Consider the following 16,802-nt stretch of genomic DNA (forward strand, 5'->3'; position numbering starts at 1 on the left):
CAAACAAGTGCGTGGCCTATTCCTTACGCTGTACTGCTGTCGTCTAGTCACTGCGTTCAGTGCTATGTACAACATGTATCTTAACGTGTTGCTCTGTAAAGTACTATGTTCCATACACCATGTTTGTTCTTGCTATAACAAACTTGGCGACGAGTGAGGGTTACATTTTCTCCGCACGTTAGTCTCAGCGCCAAGTCACCCGACAAACATGTCGATGGAAGAAACACTCCGTCTCATTGCCCAGCACTAGTGGTGGGCAGGAAATCGCGTATCTGTTAGAAATCACAGTGACTGAGAAGTCACAGATATCACAATAACAACTTTACAGAATCTAACTGCGATTTCAGTCACAGTTGGCAGTCGCAAGTAGTATTTCATATTCAAAGACGTGAGCCATCTATTGGTCGAATTTAGCACTGCTTTCTGCGATTTCAGTGACAAGTCGCAACTAAGAGTCGCAAGTAGCAACTAAAAAGCGCGGTTAACAGTGGCATCTGTTGGCCAAAGTTTGTACTACGCTCGTCTCTGTGATTCGCAGTCGAGTCCAACTGCGATTTCCGTGACAAGTCGCGACTAAGAGTCGCAAGTAGCAACTAAAAAGCGCAGTTAACAGTGCCATCTGTTGGCGAAAGTTCATACTACGCTATTCGCTACCGAGAAACTGCGATTTCTGTGACAAATCGCAACTAAGAGTCGCAAGTAGCAACTAAAAAGCGCAGTTAACATTCTTTTCCTAGTGCCATCTGTTGACCGACGTACGTACTTCGTTTGAGAACCTTGTGCCTCACGAGATCGGTGTGCTGTGTGTGCATATGAAGGACTTATTTCATTAGTGGTACAAGTCCATTTTTGTTCATTTTGAGATACAGAGTCGTAAAGTTAAATGAACGTTGAAAAATCTGCAGTTGAGATACCAGAAATATTCAAGCATATGGCTTCTTGCTAGAGATGAACCTTTATTTATGTTTGTTTGGATCATTAATTTCAGAAGCATTATAGACAGAAAAGTGGAGGTAATGGACTTGTACCACTATTGAAATAAGCCCTTCACATTATATGACGACATGCACATTCAGCATCAGTTATGGTTGGTCAAACACAGCTGTGACTCTGAAAGTATTATATTAATAAGAAGCAACATTGCCTTTTTCTCCTGAAAATATCAAGTAACGTAACAAATGTGTTTGATTCTGCTTCCAATATGACAGTTTTGCTTAATACTCCACATGCCTACAGGACTTTGCAATGTTAACACAGAGGAACTCAGACATCTGTATAAGTGTAGTGAAATGAAAACAGTATTATTGGGTCATATGAATGCCTCACTTTTGTTCCGACACAGTTCTAGGCTCGGGATAAAAGATTTACACCTGGTGTTCTACATGGCAACTTCACACACAAGAACTTTTTGCCGACACTACTACCACCTACACAAGTAAGCTTTTCCTGTGTTACTTTCAAGTAATGCACTTAAGCTATTCCTGATTTAAATGGAAGATCTGTACTTCCCACTTTCATATCAACAGCCTCAAAATGCATATTGTAGACTTTGGGATATGTTACAGGTCAGTGTCACACCAAGATTGTGGAGACGGGGAGGGAGGGGGGCGGCATGTCACTCTCCAACTAGTGTTTACCAGTAAATAAGTGGCGGAAAATTACGGGTATAGGACGGCTTAAACATGTGGAAAATGAGATTTTCATTATTCACTCACTGTATTTAACATTTATTATTCCTTTAAAATCGCACAACAACTTCAATAAAACACAGTTTAATCACTCATCTGCACATTTATTTCACAATACTGTCACTTTTAAACTGCAAAATCTTCTAAGAGCTGTCTTGAATCTTCACGAGTCTCTCTCAACAGCCTTGATGTGGATAGATACGTACAGCAACCAGTAATCAGAGTCAGAACTGTCTCTGCAAAATCACAAGGATTAGTAAACAATTTTTGCTGTCACTAATTACAAGTAATATAATTGACAGAGTAGATTGCTAAAATTTGCTCTAATGAAAGCCACTCAATGGGGTATATTTCACATTTGCAAGAACGATCTCACTGAAGTAATTAAGTCCATCGAAACACTTAGAAACTAACCTCTCGTCTGACGAAAACGGTCTAAAGACGCAGTGGCAATTTCTCCAGATCTGTTGACAATGATATTTTGAGTTATCACTTTACTGAGTGACTAAAATGTAGTTCGCGTACCTGTAAACATAACAATATGTTAGAATTCATTTTATATACATGAACTATTATGCTACTGTATGGCTACTTACATATTAATTACACTATTAATATTTTCACAGTTGTTTCTTGAATACAAAATTAAAGCCAACGGAAGAACAAACGTAAAACATACTTACCAATGACAGGTTTGTTGAGATGCAATTTTCTGTTTGGACAGATGTAACTTTTTCATACGGTGGTAAGTCGCAGAAATCGCAGGAGTCACAGAAATCGCAGAAGTAGCAGAAATCGCAGAAGTCGCAGAAGTCGCGGAAGTCGCGGAAATCGCAGAAGTCGCGGAAGTAGCAGAAATCGCAGAAATAGCAGTGGCGGGATACACGACCTAGGTTCCTTAACTGCGACTCTTAACTGCGACAAATCACAGTTAAGAATAACAGATACTGAAAAGTAGCATTCACAGAAATCACTGATATCGGAAAATCGCAGTTTAGCCCATCACTACTACCCAGCACCAAGCTTTCGCGGAACAACAACAGCTGTCGCCTCTCAGTCAAGTGGCGTTTGCGTGTCCGTGGCAGGTAACTATCCCGTCAGTGCAACCATGGCTCTTTCTGGCATATGATGAATTGGGCAACACAAACCTATGTAGGCTTTTCTTTCTTTCCTGGCTTTCGCCGCGCGTGTATCAGTTGTTGTGCCTTTGCAAGAACCGGCCAGTTTATTATTTGATGAAATGTGCAAGCTTCCCTCAACCTTTTACTGTGACAGAACACATGCCACTGCGACGCGTGTAGAATTTTACCACTGTCAGGAACGCCCAAACTAATCTTAGTTGACCCGTCGTTGTAAATTTGTCACTAGTACCCATCACGAGTCCTACGCTGATATTATGGTGCGTGATTTTGTTGTTATTCTTCTGGCCCCGGGTAGGGAAGTCCGCGAAAAAGCACTTCAATGTGAGAATCCGATGCTTACGGTGTGCTCAATATATCACAGACCTTTGAAGTGTCAGGTGCCAAAAGCGATGAGATTGCTGCACGGGGGGATGCATCGGAAGTTGCTCAGTCAATCTCTGTGAGGCACGCTGCAAGTGTTCAGGATGACTGTTAAGCTGTCGCAGCAGCAGTAGTGCAACCTTCAACTCAGCGTCACATTGGGCAGCGTCGATTACGGCCACAGCAGCAACAGGCCGCGTCAAAACAGCGGCCGCGTGCCCCCCTTCCGTCTTGCTCGTACTGCTTCGTCAAATACGGACGTGCTTTGTGCCCTAAGCTTTGGGCGGCATGCAACGAATGTCGAAAGAAAGGCCACATTGCACCGGTGTGTCTTCAAACGTGGCAGACACAGTAGTTCCAATGGACATAAATTGCATCTCTACAACGACTGTTTTCCCGAAAAAATAGCGTGAGATGTGGCGCAGTGGTTAGCACAGAACTCACATTTTGGAGGATGGCGGTTCAATCCTGCGTCCGGCCATCCTGACTTAGATTTTCCGTTATTTCCCTAAACCACTCCAGGCAAATGCCGGGATGGTTCCTTTGAAAGGCCACGGGTAATAAATAAATAAATAAATAAATAAATAAATATATATATATATATATATATATATATATATATATATATATAAATGAATAGGAATATGGTTGCTTTGTTAAAATGTTTGTGCTTATCTTATTTTTCTTGGCGGTCAGACTTTGCTGACGTAGTTGAAGCTGAAGGCGGCGGAGGACTCTGGGGACACCGGCGCGTGTCATGATCACGAAAATCCTCCTCAGATCAATAAATAATATGGTTGATACGGTTTCTTAACATTATATAATTCACTCACACGTACAATACATCGAGATCGCAATACTTCAAAATCGCACCTCCTCATCGTCCTTTGACATGCGAGAGAGTCTGAAAGAGTCTGTATAAAGCAAAAAACTGTACAACAAATTGAATCAGAAAATGTTTTCGTTTGTCTGCGTCGTACCGCGCATTCATAACTAATGTCTTTGCCAACCCTCTGGTTACTCGGTGTTCCAATTTTTTCTTTTTTAATAAATCTTAATTTTATGTCATCCTGGGGGCCTTCATCATGTACTTATACAACGGCTGACTTCCTTCCCCGTCCTCCCTTAACCAATGAGACCAGTGACCTCGCTGTTAGGTCTCTTCCCCTAAAACAACCCAACCCCAATCCCCCGAACAAATTATTAATGACCTGGTGTGTGTTTAATAAACCACTAAAAATGCAAGTGGGCATGGGAGCCGCAGGGACTTTAGTAAATGCACAAACGCATGTGGACTCGGGCTCCCCTCCCCTCACACAGGTTTCAGGAAGTTGATTGGCTACAATAAACAGTAGATTCCTTTACTAGGTCAGTTCTCCGCTCTGGTATGTTATAAATCTGTTGTTCGCCCACTCATCTTCCTTGTTGTGGGTCAGTCCCATACTGCAGACCTGTTCGGGTTAGATGCGTTTAATGATCCCTGTTTCTCCATTGCCGATTGTTGTGTACATAGTTCCGCATAGTCAGTGTGTACACAACTTTCCCACTAGAGCGCGCCCTGCTAAGCACAACAGCGCAGGCGCAGCGCTCGGCCGTCTCCGCACTACGAAGTGGTGCTGCCATAGAGACGGACCAAATTCTGCTTCCGCCCATCTGCATATTAATATGTAACGCAGCCAATGAGATTGCTGCTTACATAGAACCTTTTCCCCTCGCGGATCACACTCGCGCAGTGATAAATGAACGCGCGAGGTATTATAACAAGTCTGCAGGCCTCCGATTAACCAGTTTGCAATTGTCTGCACCAGTCTGTACCAGTCTGCAGTAGTCTGTAGCAGTCTGTACGAGTAACACATTTGTCTGTACCAGTCTATAGTCAAGTTTCAGTCTGCGCCTAATAAGATTACCATATTCCTGTACATAGCCATGAAGATAAATGTACAGACACTTTTGTCAAGTATGAGAGATATATATGAGAATAAGATTAACGTACCAGTACCAAAGGAACTTCAGATTGTCAATAGTAAATAGTGTTCAGAACCAAGTTCAGTAATTTTTATGCTTGTTATTATTTTAATAAATGTGTGTGAAAATTAATCAAGTTCCGTTGGTCACCGTCAATCTGCTACTCTAAGCAAGCAAGTTGCATTTCTATCGTCTGACCTAACGGCAGAAGATAAACACGCCACGATAAGACCACGAGGCATATTGCTGACACTCGCCTACTTTGTTAGAGCGACAAGTCAAATAATCTGGTGGTGTGTGTACTGAAGGTCTTACAGTACGCACACCACACTGATGAGGTAAATTTAGTGTAAGATCAAGTTTTGTATCGGCAGCTGCAGTCCCTCTGCTCTGAGTTTTCGTCGCTGTTTCGCCCTGTTTCCCCTTGTGCTACAGTTTTCCAGGTTCACATTACCATGAAAGAGTATGCCAGTCTTGTTTTTTTTTTTTTTTTTTTTTTTTTTTTTTTTTTTTTTTTTTTTTTTTTTCGCGCGCGGTAGATACCTGTGCATTGCGCTACTCTGTCAAGGGCGAATTAAACCGTTTGACATCACGCGATGTCATTTGGCCTATTTCTTCCAATGAATGTGCTAGACCACTGGTCATCGTTAAGAAGCCGACAGGTAAGCTTCGCCTCTGTAGCGACTTCAGTGTCACGATTAATGCACAGTCCATGATAGATACGTACTCTTAGGCGCCTTCTCGTTGTCGAAACGCCTTTCGGCCTATACCGATGTGAACGCTTGCCTTTTGGCGTCGCTAGTGCGCCCGCAATTTTTCAGCGTTTTTTACAACAGCTGACAGCCTCTGTACCTGGCAGCATCAATTGCCTCGATGATATCGTTGTTTCGGGTTCTTCCACCGAAGACAGCACCAGCAACCTCTGATCGTTGTTTTCTGTTTTGCAGTCCGTGGGTCTCAAGGGAAATCTTGCCAAATATCAATTTTTTCAGCTGTCCATTGAGTACCTAGGTTTTGAGATTTCTCGCACGGGGTCAAGCCGTTGCGTCACCACGTTGACGCAATTGTGGCTCTGCTGTGGCTGGCCTCTGTTAAAGAACTTCAGGTGTTTCTAGATAAGGCTGCATGCTACCGTAAGTTTTTACAGGACACATTCACTGTTGCTCAGCCATTGCGTGCGCTTTTGCCCGAAAATGTGCCTTTTTTCTGGTCCCTAGCTTGTTACCGAGCATTCGCTTTGCTTGAATTTATGTGCCTGGCCACTTTTCAGCTGGGTCAGCATCTCATGTTGGCTACAGATGCCTCTTAGTACAGTCTTCGCGTGGTGTCAGTGCAGAAATATGTGGACAGGTCTTGCTTACACTTCTAGATTTAACTTCCGCTCAGCAGCGGTATTCTCAGATTGAAAAGGAGGCTCTAGGGATTGCGTCCACCATCAAGAAATTTCACGTCTTCGTCTATGGTTCTGACTTCCATTTAATCACGAATCATAAGCCACTGGTTGCTCTTTTTAACCCTTCAGCTTCCGTGCCAGACAAGGCAGCGCATCATTTGCAGCGGTGGGCTCTCTTCCTCTCATGTCATCATTATCAGAACCATTAGTGGCCGACGCTGCAACATGCCAACACTGATGTTTTATCTCGCCTTCTGACCAGGGCGGACCCGGTTTTCAATCAGGACGAGTTGCTTTGTTACTATTTAGATATTGAGAACCAGAATGGTCAATGGTTTTCCCATCATTAGTGCCATGATAGCATCGGCCATTGCCACAGATCCTATACTTAGTCGGGTGCTCTCTTTTATGCAGCACCATTGGTTGGAAAAATCAACGGACTGTGCCTCAGATCCCTCGTGTAATTACTTCTCCCTCCAGCACCTCCTTTCTGTGTTTTATGTTGATTTTCCGGAGCCCTTCCTAAATCAGTAGTTGCTCAGTGTAGTGGACACCTATTCCGAGTTTCCCTACATGGTGCATTGTCCGTCCACTTCTGCAGTGGCTACTATTTTAGGCCTGTCTAAGATTTTTGCAATGGAGGGACTACGTACACTATTACCAATAACGGCCCCCAGTTTGTTTCTGGAGAATTTGCATCTTTTTGTCAAGCTAGTGCTGTTCACCATCTCACAGCTCCCCCATTTCATGCTCGATGTAATGGTGTAACCTCCCAACAGATAAAAAAAAATTAATTATAGCATTCATTCACATTCAGTGTAACCTCGCAACAGTTTATTATTCTGTATCCTCGCAATAATAACGTGACTAACCTCCCAATAAAAATTGTGGTTCACTTATAACCTTTCAATAATTAACTGACTGTGAATCCAAACCGGTAAATTTGGACGTCAGCAGTGCTGCGTCATGGCCCTGAAAGATCATCCTGAATAAATTGAAAATTCTTACCTCAATAAGGTCGCCGGATAACGCATATATATCTGCTCCTATAAGAAATTTTTCTGGCACAGCCGAGGGCAATGCTGGCCGATAGATTTGTCATGTATAAAAAGAAACAACTGATTTTTCTTTATAATAATCGGGATGGCCATGGACTGGAGATATTAGTAAAATCTTTAAATTGAGATGAATGATTGTCAAAAATTAATTTTTATAAGAAAGATTATTATTAAGAGATTTTTTTAAAACATTTACGTGGGACTTCATATAACAATAGCATATATGCGCGAGGCTGCTTTTACCTTATACTACAACGCTCAGGCACCGCTATCGCTCTCCACGACCGGCCCAGCCAACTCGATACAGCAGACTGCTGGCTACTACTTACACCTACTGCTACTGACACTGCTCTTACTGCAGCCAACACTGCTCTCTGGTCTGAGATTTTCTTATAGCTTACATTTCGCAGGCAGCGCGTGAGCAATCCATCGAAATTACATCTGCTCAAGTGCGCTCGCAATAACTTCCTTAATCATGGACCTCTTACAATGGTTAGGCGGAATGCATGGTTTGGAAGTTTAAAACTCGGATGCGGAAGTATGTGACTGGCAGGTCCCCCGAAGCTGCTTTAGAGAGTTTTATGAATGCATACCATTTCACTCGCGTGGGAGACAAGAGCCCAGCAGAGCTGCTACATGGATGCCAACAACAGACACTCCCTTCACCTGCTGCATCCGATACTGCATCTGCTGGCATCACTGGCTCCGCAATGGTTCTATCTGGGTGCGCCCGTCTGGACTCGTGGTTTCGGCCACCGGCCAAACTGGGTTCCTGCAGTCATAAGAATGTCTCCGGAGCTGGCACCTTTGCATAATCTGCGCTCCTGATTGGTTTTGTCCCCTCACTTTGACTAGCTGCAGCTGCGCACGGTGGGGCCTGTTTCAGAGGGGCCCACTCCCTCTCTCCCGCCCTGCCACCATTGGCACCACTTCCTGTGTCACAGACTGTCCAGTTCATGCCGCACAGGGGGTCGCTGCCTGGCAGATTGTTCTGTGGGCTTCCAGATTCCGCCTGCCCTCCTTGACTGTTGTCCCAGTGCGGCTCCCGCTGCAGCTGACACTGCAGCCGCCATTGCCGTTGCCTCCGTTGCTGGGTCCTGTGAGGCCGTCATCTCTTATGCCCCTGCTGACGCCTTCGTCGCCGACCCCTGATCTCGAAGAGTATGTCCCTATGGAGACGCCATTCCCAGTCCTGCCCTACAGCCTCTCACGAATGGGGAAATGGGACACCAACCTGGCCCCTCAACACTTCCGTCCCTTAGCCAGTGTCTGCCTGCCACAAGCAGCAGCAGCAACCGTTGTTGGGCGATGAAATGGATGTCAGTGCTGTCATTAGTGTTTCCCATGACTCGTAATCTCAGTGCCTTGTGAGATCAGTATTTTTTTTTCACAGTACCAGTGCTTTCCTGATACCATGCATTTTTCTGTGCCTAGTGTTTATGTATGTGTATGTAGGTATGTATGTACATACATATGTGGTTTTCCCACTTTCTACAAGGGGGGAGTGATGTACCTCCACTCATCACATGCGCTATTTCAGAGTGAACATGTCCATACAATTCACAGGCCAGCTTATGGAAGCCATCTGGGTCGGCCCTGCCACTCTCTGGAGAGCCGCCAAAGAAACAGCTTTATTTAACTGACTGCTAACGAGTACTCAACCTATTCTTTACGCTGTGTTACTGTTGTCCAGTCAGTGTGTGCAGTGCTACACACAAGTGTATCTTACGTGTTGCTCTATAGAATACTGTGTTACATACACCGTGTTTGTCCTTTCTATAACATACCCAATCTTTTCCAATCAGTTTTAGAGTTCCATACTTCTCAGAACTTTGTGATATTCAACTTTAGTAATGATGGCATCTTTTCTTCTAAGTTCTGTTTTTATTACGCTGAGCACAGTACCTAAAGGTAGGAAAGAGTAGCCAGTAAATGGGAAGCCTATTTCAATATTCACTATGTTTACTGGTGCACAACTGGCCAGGGAATTGTCCAACAACATATTGCTATTCCTGTTTTGCGCTGCACATCCATACACCACCAGGCAGATGTGTCAGCCTGAGAGATAAACAGCTTGCAACCAACTGAATACACCGGAAGCCACATCATTTGAGGATTTAGTGCCGTCACCTTCATTAAGCTGTATATTAATACATTAGCAGAGTTTAGGTAATAACTTTAATCACTTGACAAGCCTTGAACAACTGAAAGGTTGTAGAATAAAGCTGTCTGGAGTAGCAGGAAATTTGTTCTGTTACCTTAAGTAGAACAAGATTCTTTTGACAGTCAAAAGCTCAAAAGGAAAAGGCTTGTTCGTTTTCTAGGCAAGTGCTGGAAAAAGCTTTTGCTTGTTGCTCATGTAGCTCCAATTTAATCTTCAGTCCTGACTTCACTGTCTGATTTTGTTCCATTGCGATTCTCTTTCCAGTTCAATAATTATGATACACTAATCTACACTTCAGTAAGAAAATCCTGTGTTAAACTGTGTATAGACCACCTCTCTGAAAGAAGGCTTGATTAACTTTTTTTATATATAGTCTCTTTCTGCATTGAATTTTCTCCATAGTTTACTGATGCTGAGATATGTTGGCAGATAAACACAGAATGTGTTTATCTCTTGAATAGTACAATTCACAGGCATTTAGACGGAAAATAAAGGTCTTCACGGCTTCTCTAAGTAGGCCAAATTTGATCTCCTTGTGATTTCCACCTCGGGTTTCTACTGGGACATGGGAGTTGCCTTGCTTCAAGTTTTTGAACACCCCCATGATCCTGTGCTTGGTTATTGGTGTCAACACCTTGAGGAATGTTTGATGACAGACATCCAGATTGTTCCAGAATGAGATTTTCACTCTGCAGCGGAGTGTGCGCTGATATAAAACTTCCTGGCAGATTAAAACTGTGTGCCCGACCGAGACTCGAACTCGGGACCTTTGCCTTTCGCGGGCAAGTGCTCTACCATCTGAACTACCGAAGCACGACTCACGCCCGGTACTCACAGATTTACTTCTGCCAGTATCTCGTCTCCTACCTTCCAAACTTTACAGAAGCTCTCTTGCGAACCTTGCAGAACTAGCACTCCTGAAAGTATCCTTTCTTTCAGGAGTGCTAGTTCTGCAAGGTTCACAGGAGAGCTTCTGTAAAGTTTGGAAGGTAGGAGACGAGATACTGGCAGAAGTAAATCTGTGAGTACCGGGCGTGAGTCGTGCTTCGGTAGCTCAGATGGTAGAGCACTTGCCCGCGAAAGGCAAAGGTCCCGAGTTCGAGTCTCGGTCGGGCACACAGTTTTAATCTGCCAGGAAGTTTCATCCAGATTGTTACCTCATCATTTGTCAATACTCTGTATGAAAGTGGTACCCTAGGGGGCTCATGGTTCTTTCATGAGTTTATGCGTGGTGCACATGGGACCCTTAGCAATTGCAGCCCATTCTTCCTTCCCTGACTGCTTTTCCTTCACTCTGCCCCTCCCTCCCTATCCTCGCTACTTCCCTGCTGCTTCCTCCTTCCCCTCTCTCGATGTTCTGATTTATGTCGACCTGGCTATCCACCTCGTTCGCTGTATTGCTTGCAATTTTGTTCCTCCTGCCTGTTCTCTTTCATTCTTTTTGGCGTTTAGGTCCCTGCCTTGAGGTTTGACCTTCACTTCTAAATTTTTCTGTTTTTGGTGTGAGCCATTTGGGGAAACTCTCCCTCACTAGCGTATACGATGTGGGTTCCTCTCCCCCCTTACTTCCTCTCTTCCTTCCCCGCCATAGCCCCTCTCCATCCTTCTAGGTCACCAGCACGTGTAGCTAGTCTGTGTGATGAGGCTGTTATGTACCCATCTGATTGAGCCCCTTGACAACACAGGGATCACACTACTGATACCTGCGCCGTTCCCTCCCCATGTTTGCCAAGAAGTGATTGCTTGTCTTCTTGGAGCATTGGAACTCCCAGCAATGGCCACTGTGCCAGGCGGCCCTTCCTGTGGCTGGTGGCGCCCATAGGGAAAGCGCAAGTGTGGAGTTGGTGGTATTGGGGCTTACGCTTTCTGCATGAAGCGTATCAAGCTGCAACCATTTGGCCGTTCTGAAATGGCTGTCTCATTGAATGGTAAAGGATTATTGAATGCTACTTCATATTACCCAGCAGCCTTTCCTTCCCTGCTACACTGTGGGAGGAGGGCCAGGCTTGCTGTCTTGGGATGAAACACTTTCCCCACTATATCTTCTGTACTAGGACAGATGGGGACACATTCACTGTCACAAATTCATTGTTTTTGTAGAGAATATAGAGGGCAAATTTGGTGAAATGGAATATTTCAGTAAGACACTGTCGGGCTCCCTGTTGATCAAAGCTTCTTCTGCCGCCCAACCTGCACCTCTTTGTGCTCATGATCGTCTTGGCAATGTCCCAGTGTCTATTACTCCTCACAAATCTCTGAGAATGGTCCAGGGAGCGATTTTTCATAGGGACCTCATCCTGCAAACTGATAAGGAATTCTGGGCTAATCTGGAATGACGTGGCATTCATTTTGTTCGACATGTACAGTAGGCTCGCAAAAACAACTGCACCGATACCGGCGCCTTCAATCTCGCTTTCGAGGGGGATATCCTCACAGAGAAGGTCAATGTTACATGCTACAGATGTGATGTGTAGCCATACATCCCACCACCCATGACGTGCTTTCAGTGCTCGCATTTTGGGGATATCTCTTTCTGCTCTAGGGCAGACCCTTTATGTGGTGACTGTAGACACCCACTCCATGAGTGAAGCCCCTGAGTTCCACCTGAAAGTGTATCAATTGTCACGACTGCCACTACCCTCGCTCGCCAGATTGCCTAGCTTACAAGAGAGAAAGGAATATCCAAGAGTACAAGTCCCTGGATCATCTATCCTATGCTGGGACTCGCCGAAAATATGAGAGACTCTATCCAGTGTCACTTTCTTCAAATTTTGCCTCTTTTACATCTTTTCCCCCTTTTACCTCTTCCTTACCCAAGCCCCATCTCCCTTTCCTCTTCCCCTCCCCCTCCCACATCCACTCTTCTGGGAGCTGCTCCCCTCCCTAGCACCTGGTGATGGGGTTCCCTTGTGGGACCTCTCACCCCAGCTACTACTACAACTCGACCACGAGACGCACCATCTGTGCACCCCAGGGTTGCCCATCTTGCAGACAACTGTACTCCCTCTGTGCCCTGTCCTCTTCAACCTCCGAAAGAGAAGAAGATGAAACTTAAATCCCAAGACAAGGCCCCCCTACAGTTCCCCCGGAAGTGCCATCTCTGCCCTCACAACCTGGCATCTTATTTATGCATATTATCCCATCCTCATCAATGTTGACCACTAACCGAGTTACATGACCTCCTCTCAGCTTCTTTATGTCTAACCTGGACTCTCGCCACTCGATAATCCAATGGAATTGCAAGGGATACTATCGTTACCTACAGGAAATACAAGGTCTTGTTTTCTCCTATTCAGCGTTCTGTCTTGTTCTTCAAGAAATGCACTTCCGTGATGACCACTCTCTAAAGGTTTCATGGTTATCAGGTATTCTGTCGGAACCATACTGGCCCCAGGGTAGCATCTGGAGGGCTCTCCCCTTGGTTTCCTCCAATGTCATTAGTGACTGGATCCCCCTTTGTTCTAACCTGGAAAAATAGTGGTTGGAGTGCAAATGACTCTGGCAATCACCGTTTGCAATGTCTACCTCCCTCCAGATAGGCCACTTCCTTATCTTTTAAGCTGAACGGTCTACCTCAATACAGAAACTCCTGCTCCTGTTTCTCCTCCTCAGCGATTTCGATGCCCATCACCCCCTGTGGGGGAGTGTTCTTTGATGGGTAGGGATCTCCTAATTGACCAACTTATTACAGACTTGGATTTGTGTCTTCTCAATGATGGTTCCCCTATCCACTTCATTGCCACTCATGGCACATTTACTGCTATTGATATCATGATCTCCTCCCCTACTCTCAAGGCTTCCCTATATTGGTCACCCCATGATGAGCTTTGTGATAACTTTCTGGTGATTCTATCATTCCCCTGTCATAGCCAGGCAGACAGGCCCCGTCGTTGGGCATTCCACAGGGCCATTTGGCCTTTATATACATCTGCTGTGCATTGCATTGAGGCGGTCATGTAGGGCGTCTTTGCCACTATTCTTCATCCTGCTGACACTGCTGTACCCCTATCCACAGGTCCCCCTCGTCGTCGACTGGTACTGTGGTGGACCAAGAACGTAGCAGTCACTGTTCCGGACCACCGACAGGCTCTGTAGCGATTTAAAACGACATCCTTCATGCTAAGGCTTGTCACCTTATTAAGCAGAGTTAAAAGCAATGCTGGGATCGCTATGTTTCCTTCCTGGGGATGTATGCCTCTTCATTACAGGTTTAGTCCAAGCTCTGTTGCCTTGTGGGTTGCCAGTGGAAGTCAACTGTCTGGGATCTTAACCTCCAAGGTGCTCTGTGCGCTGATCCATTGGTAATTGCAGAACACCTCATGACACACTTTGCGACATTAGTGTCCTCTTCCTATCACGCTACCTTTCTCTGGCAGAAACACTGAGTTGAACAGACTCCCCTGTGTTTCAATCTGTACGACGCTGAATCCTACAATGAACTCTTCACTGGATGGGAATTCTTGCAGGCTCTTACCTCTTCACATGACAGGGCCCCAGGCCCGGTTTCCATCCACAACCAGAGGCAACATCTATTCAGGATCTTCAACCACACTTGGCTGATGGGTGCTGTCCTTATTGCAATGGCGAGACAGTAAAGGTATCCCCATTCTTAAGCCCTCTGGAAGAACCCAACGTCTCTCGACAGCTACCACCTGATTAGCCTGATAAACGTACTTTGTGAACTGCTAGAGAGGATGGTTAGCTTCTGATTATGCTGGATACTTGAATCTCGGGGATTTTTGTGCCCATATCAGTGTGGCTTCCGGGAAGAACGGTCTCTAACAGACCATTTACTCAGATTGGAAACAGCAATCCGACAGGCTTTTACTAACTGCTGGCACCTTGTCATGGTCTTCTTTTGCCTACATTAGTCATATGGCATGTCTTGGCGCCAGCACGTTTTAGTTACCCTCCATGACTGGGGTTTTCACGGCCCGCTTCCGATTTTTAACCGTAAGTTTCTATCCCACTGGTTCTTCCGGGGTCGAGTTGGCACTTCACTCAGTGCCCCTCGGATTCAGGATAACGTTATCCCACAGGGTTCTGTGTTAAGTGTCACACTCTTCCTCATAGCCATCAATGGGTTTGTAACCTCTGTTGGGCCTGTGGTTATCCCAGTATTCTATGTTGACGATTTTTGCATCTGTTGTAGTTCCTGTTTGGCAGCATCTGCTGATTGCCGGCCCCAAGGCGCCTTCCGACGGGTCTCTGAATGGGTCATCTCCCATGGCTTCCAGTTTTCTCCCTCAAAAACGCGGGTTATGTGTTTTTGTCATCAACCCATAGTACACCCCGATCCAGAACTTTATTTAGGTAACATGCTCCTTGATGTTATAGCACATTCCGTTTCTTGGAACTTGATAACTGCCCACAGGTGCGTTGCCAGTTGGAATGCATGTCACTGTCCTCTGTCAGGATCTCTGTCTCTACTCACTGGAATCCACTTGGGTATCCCCCCCCACCCCCCACTCCATTGCATGGCACTTAGACCACGGATTAAGACTGATCTGTGTCAGGGTCCTAAGTTTTCTGTCACCCCCATGGTTTTCCAGTGAGTTGTACATTCTATCCTTGCAAAGTTCCAGGGTGCCACAATCTTCTACACTGATGGTTCTATGATGATAGATGAAGTGGAATACACTTTCATGTCTCCTGCTGGCTTAGGATACTATTTTTTGCTGGGATCATGTAGTGTGTTCACAGCAGAGCTCCTAGCCATTCTTAGAGCCTTCCATTTTGTTTCTAAGGCCTCCATGCACAGTTTTTTTTAATGTGTACTGACGCAATGAGCAGCCTGCAGACTATTGACTGATGCTACTCTCATCACCCTTTGGTCTCTGCTATCTGTGCCCTTCTCTCTGCTCTTGGCTGTGCCCCCTGCTCAGTTGTCTTTCTCTGGCTCCCAAGTCATGTGGACATCCCAGGGAATGGACTGGCTGACCACTTGGCTAGAGAAGCAGATACTTACCCCTCATTCCCTTTCATGATTACAGCTGCAGATGTGCTGAGTGCTTTTTATTTTCAGATATACGGGTTTGCTTTACTCCTAGAGCAGAGGCAGGGTAGTTGTGATTGGGGCTTTTCTACATCTACATCTACATCGATACTCCGCAAGCCACCCAACGGTGTGTGGCGGAGGGCACTTTACGTGCCACTGTCATTACCTCCCTTTCCTGTTCCAGTCGCGTATGGTTCGCGGGAAGAACGACTGTCTGAAAGCCTCCGTGCGCGCTCTAATCTCTCTAATTTTACATTCGTGATCTCCTCGGGAGGTATAAGTAGGGGGAAGCAATATATTCGATACCTCATCCAGAAACGCACCCTCTCGAAACCTGGCGAGCAAGCTACACCGCGATGCAGAGCGCCTCTCTTGCAGAGTCTGCCACTTGAGTTTATTAAACATCTCCGTAACGCTATCACGGTTACCAAATAACCCGGTGACGAAACGCGCCGCTCTTCTTTGGATCTTCTCTATCTCCTCCGTCAACCCGACCTGGTACGGATCCCACACTGATGAGCAATACTCAAGTATAGGTCGAACGAGTGTTTTGTAAGCCACCTCCTTTGTTGATGTACTACATTTTCTAAGCACTCTCCCAATGAATCTCAACCTGGTACCTGCCTTACCAACAATTAATTTTATATGATCATTCCACTTCAAATCGTTCCGCACGCATACTCCCAGATATTTTACAGACGTAACTGCTACCAGTGTTTGTTCCGCTATCATATAATCATACATTAAAGGATCCCTCTTTCTATGTATTCGCAATACATTACATTTGTCTATGTTAAGGGTCAGTTGCCACTCCCTGCACCAAGTGCCTATCCGCTGCAGATCTTCCTGCATTTCGCTACAATTTTCTAATGCTGCAACTTCTCTGTATACTACAGCATCATCCGCGAAAAGCCGCATGGAACTTCCGACACTATCTACTAAGTCATTTATATATATTGTGAAAAGCAATGGTCCCATAACACTCCCCTGTGGCACGCCAGAGGTTACTTTAACGTCTGTAGACGTCTCTCCAT

This window comes from Schistocerca piceifrons, chromosome 2, assembly GCF_021461385.2.
Source record: "Schistocerca piceifrons isolate TAMUIC-IGC-003096 chromosome 2, iqSchPice1.1, whole genome shotgun sequence".
Taxonomy (NCBI): Eukaryota; Metazoa; Arthropoda; class Insecta; order Orthoptera; family Acrididae; genus Schistocerca; species Schistocerca piceifrons.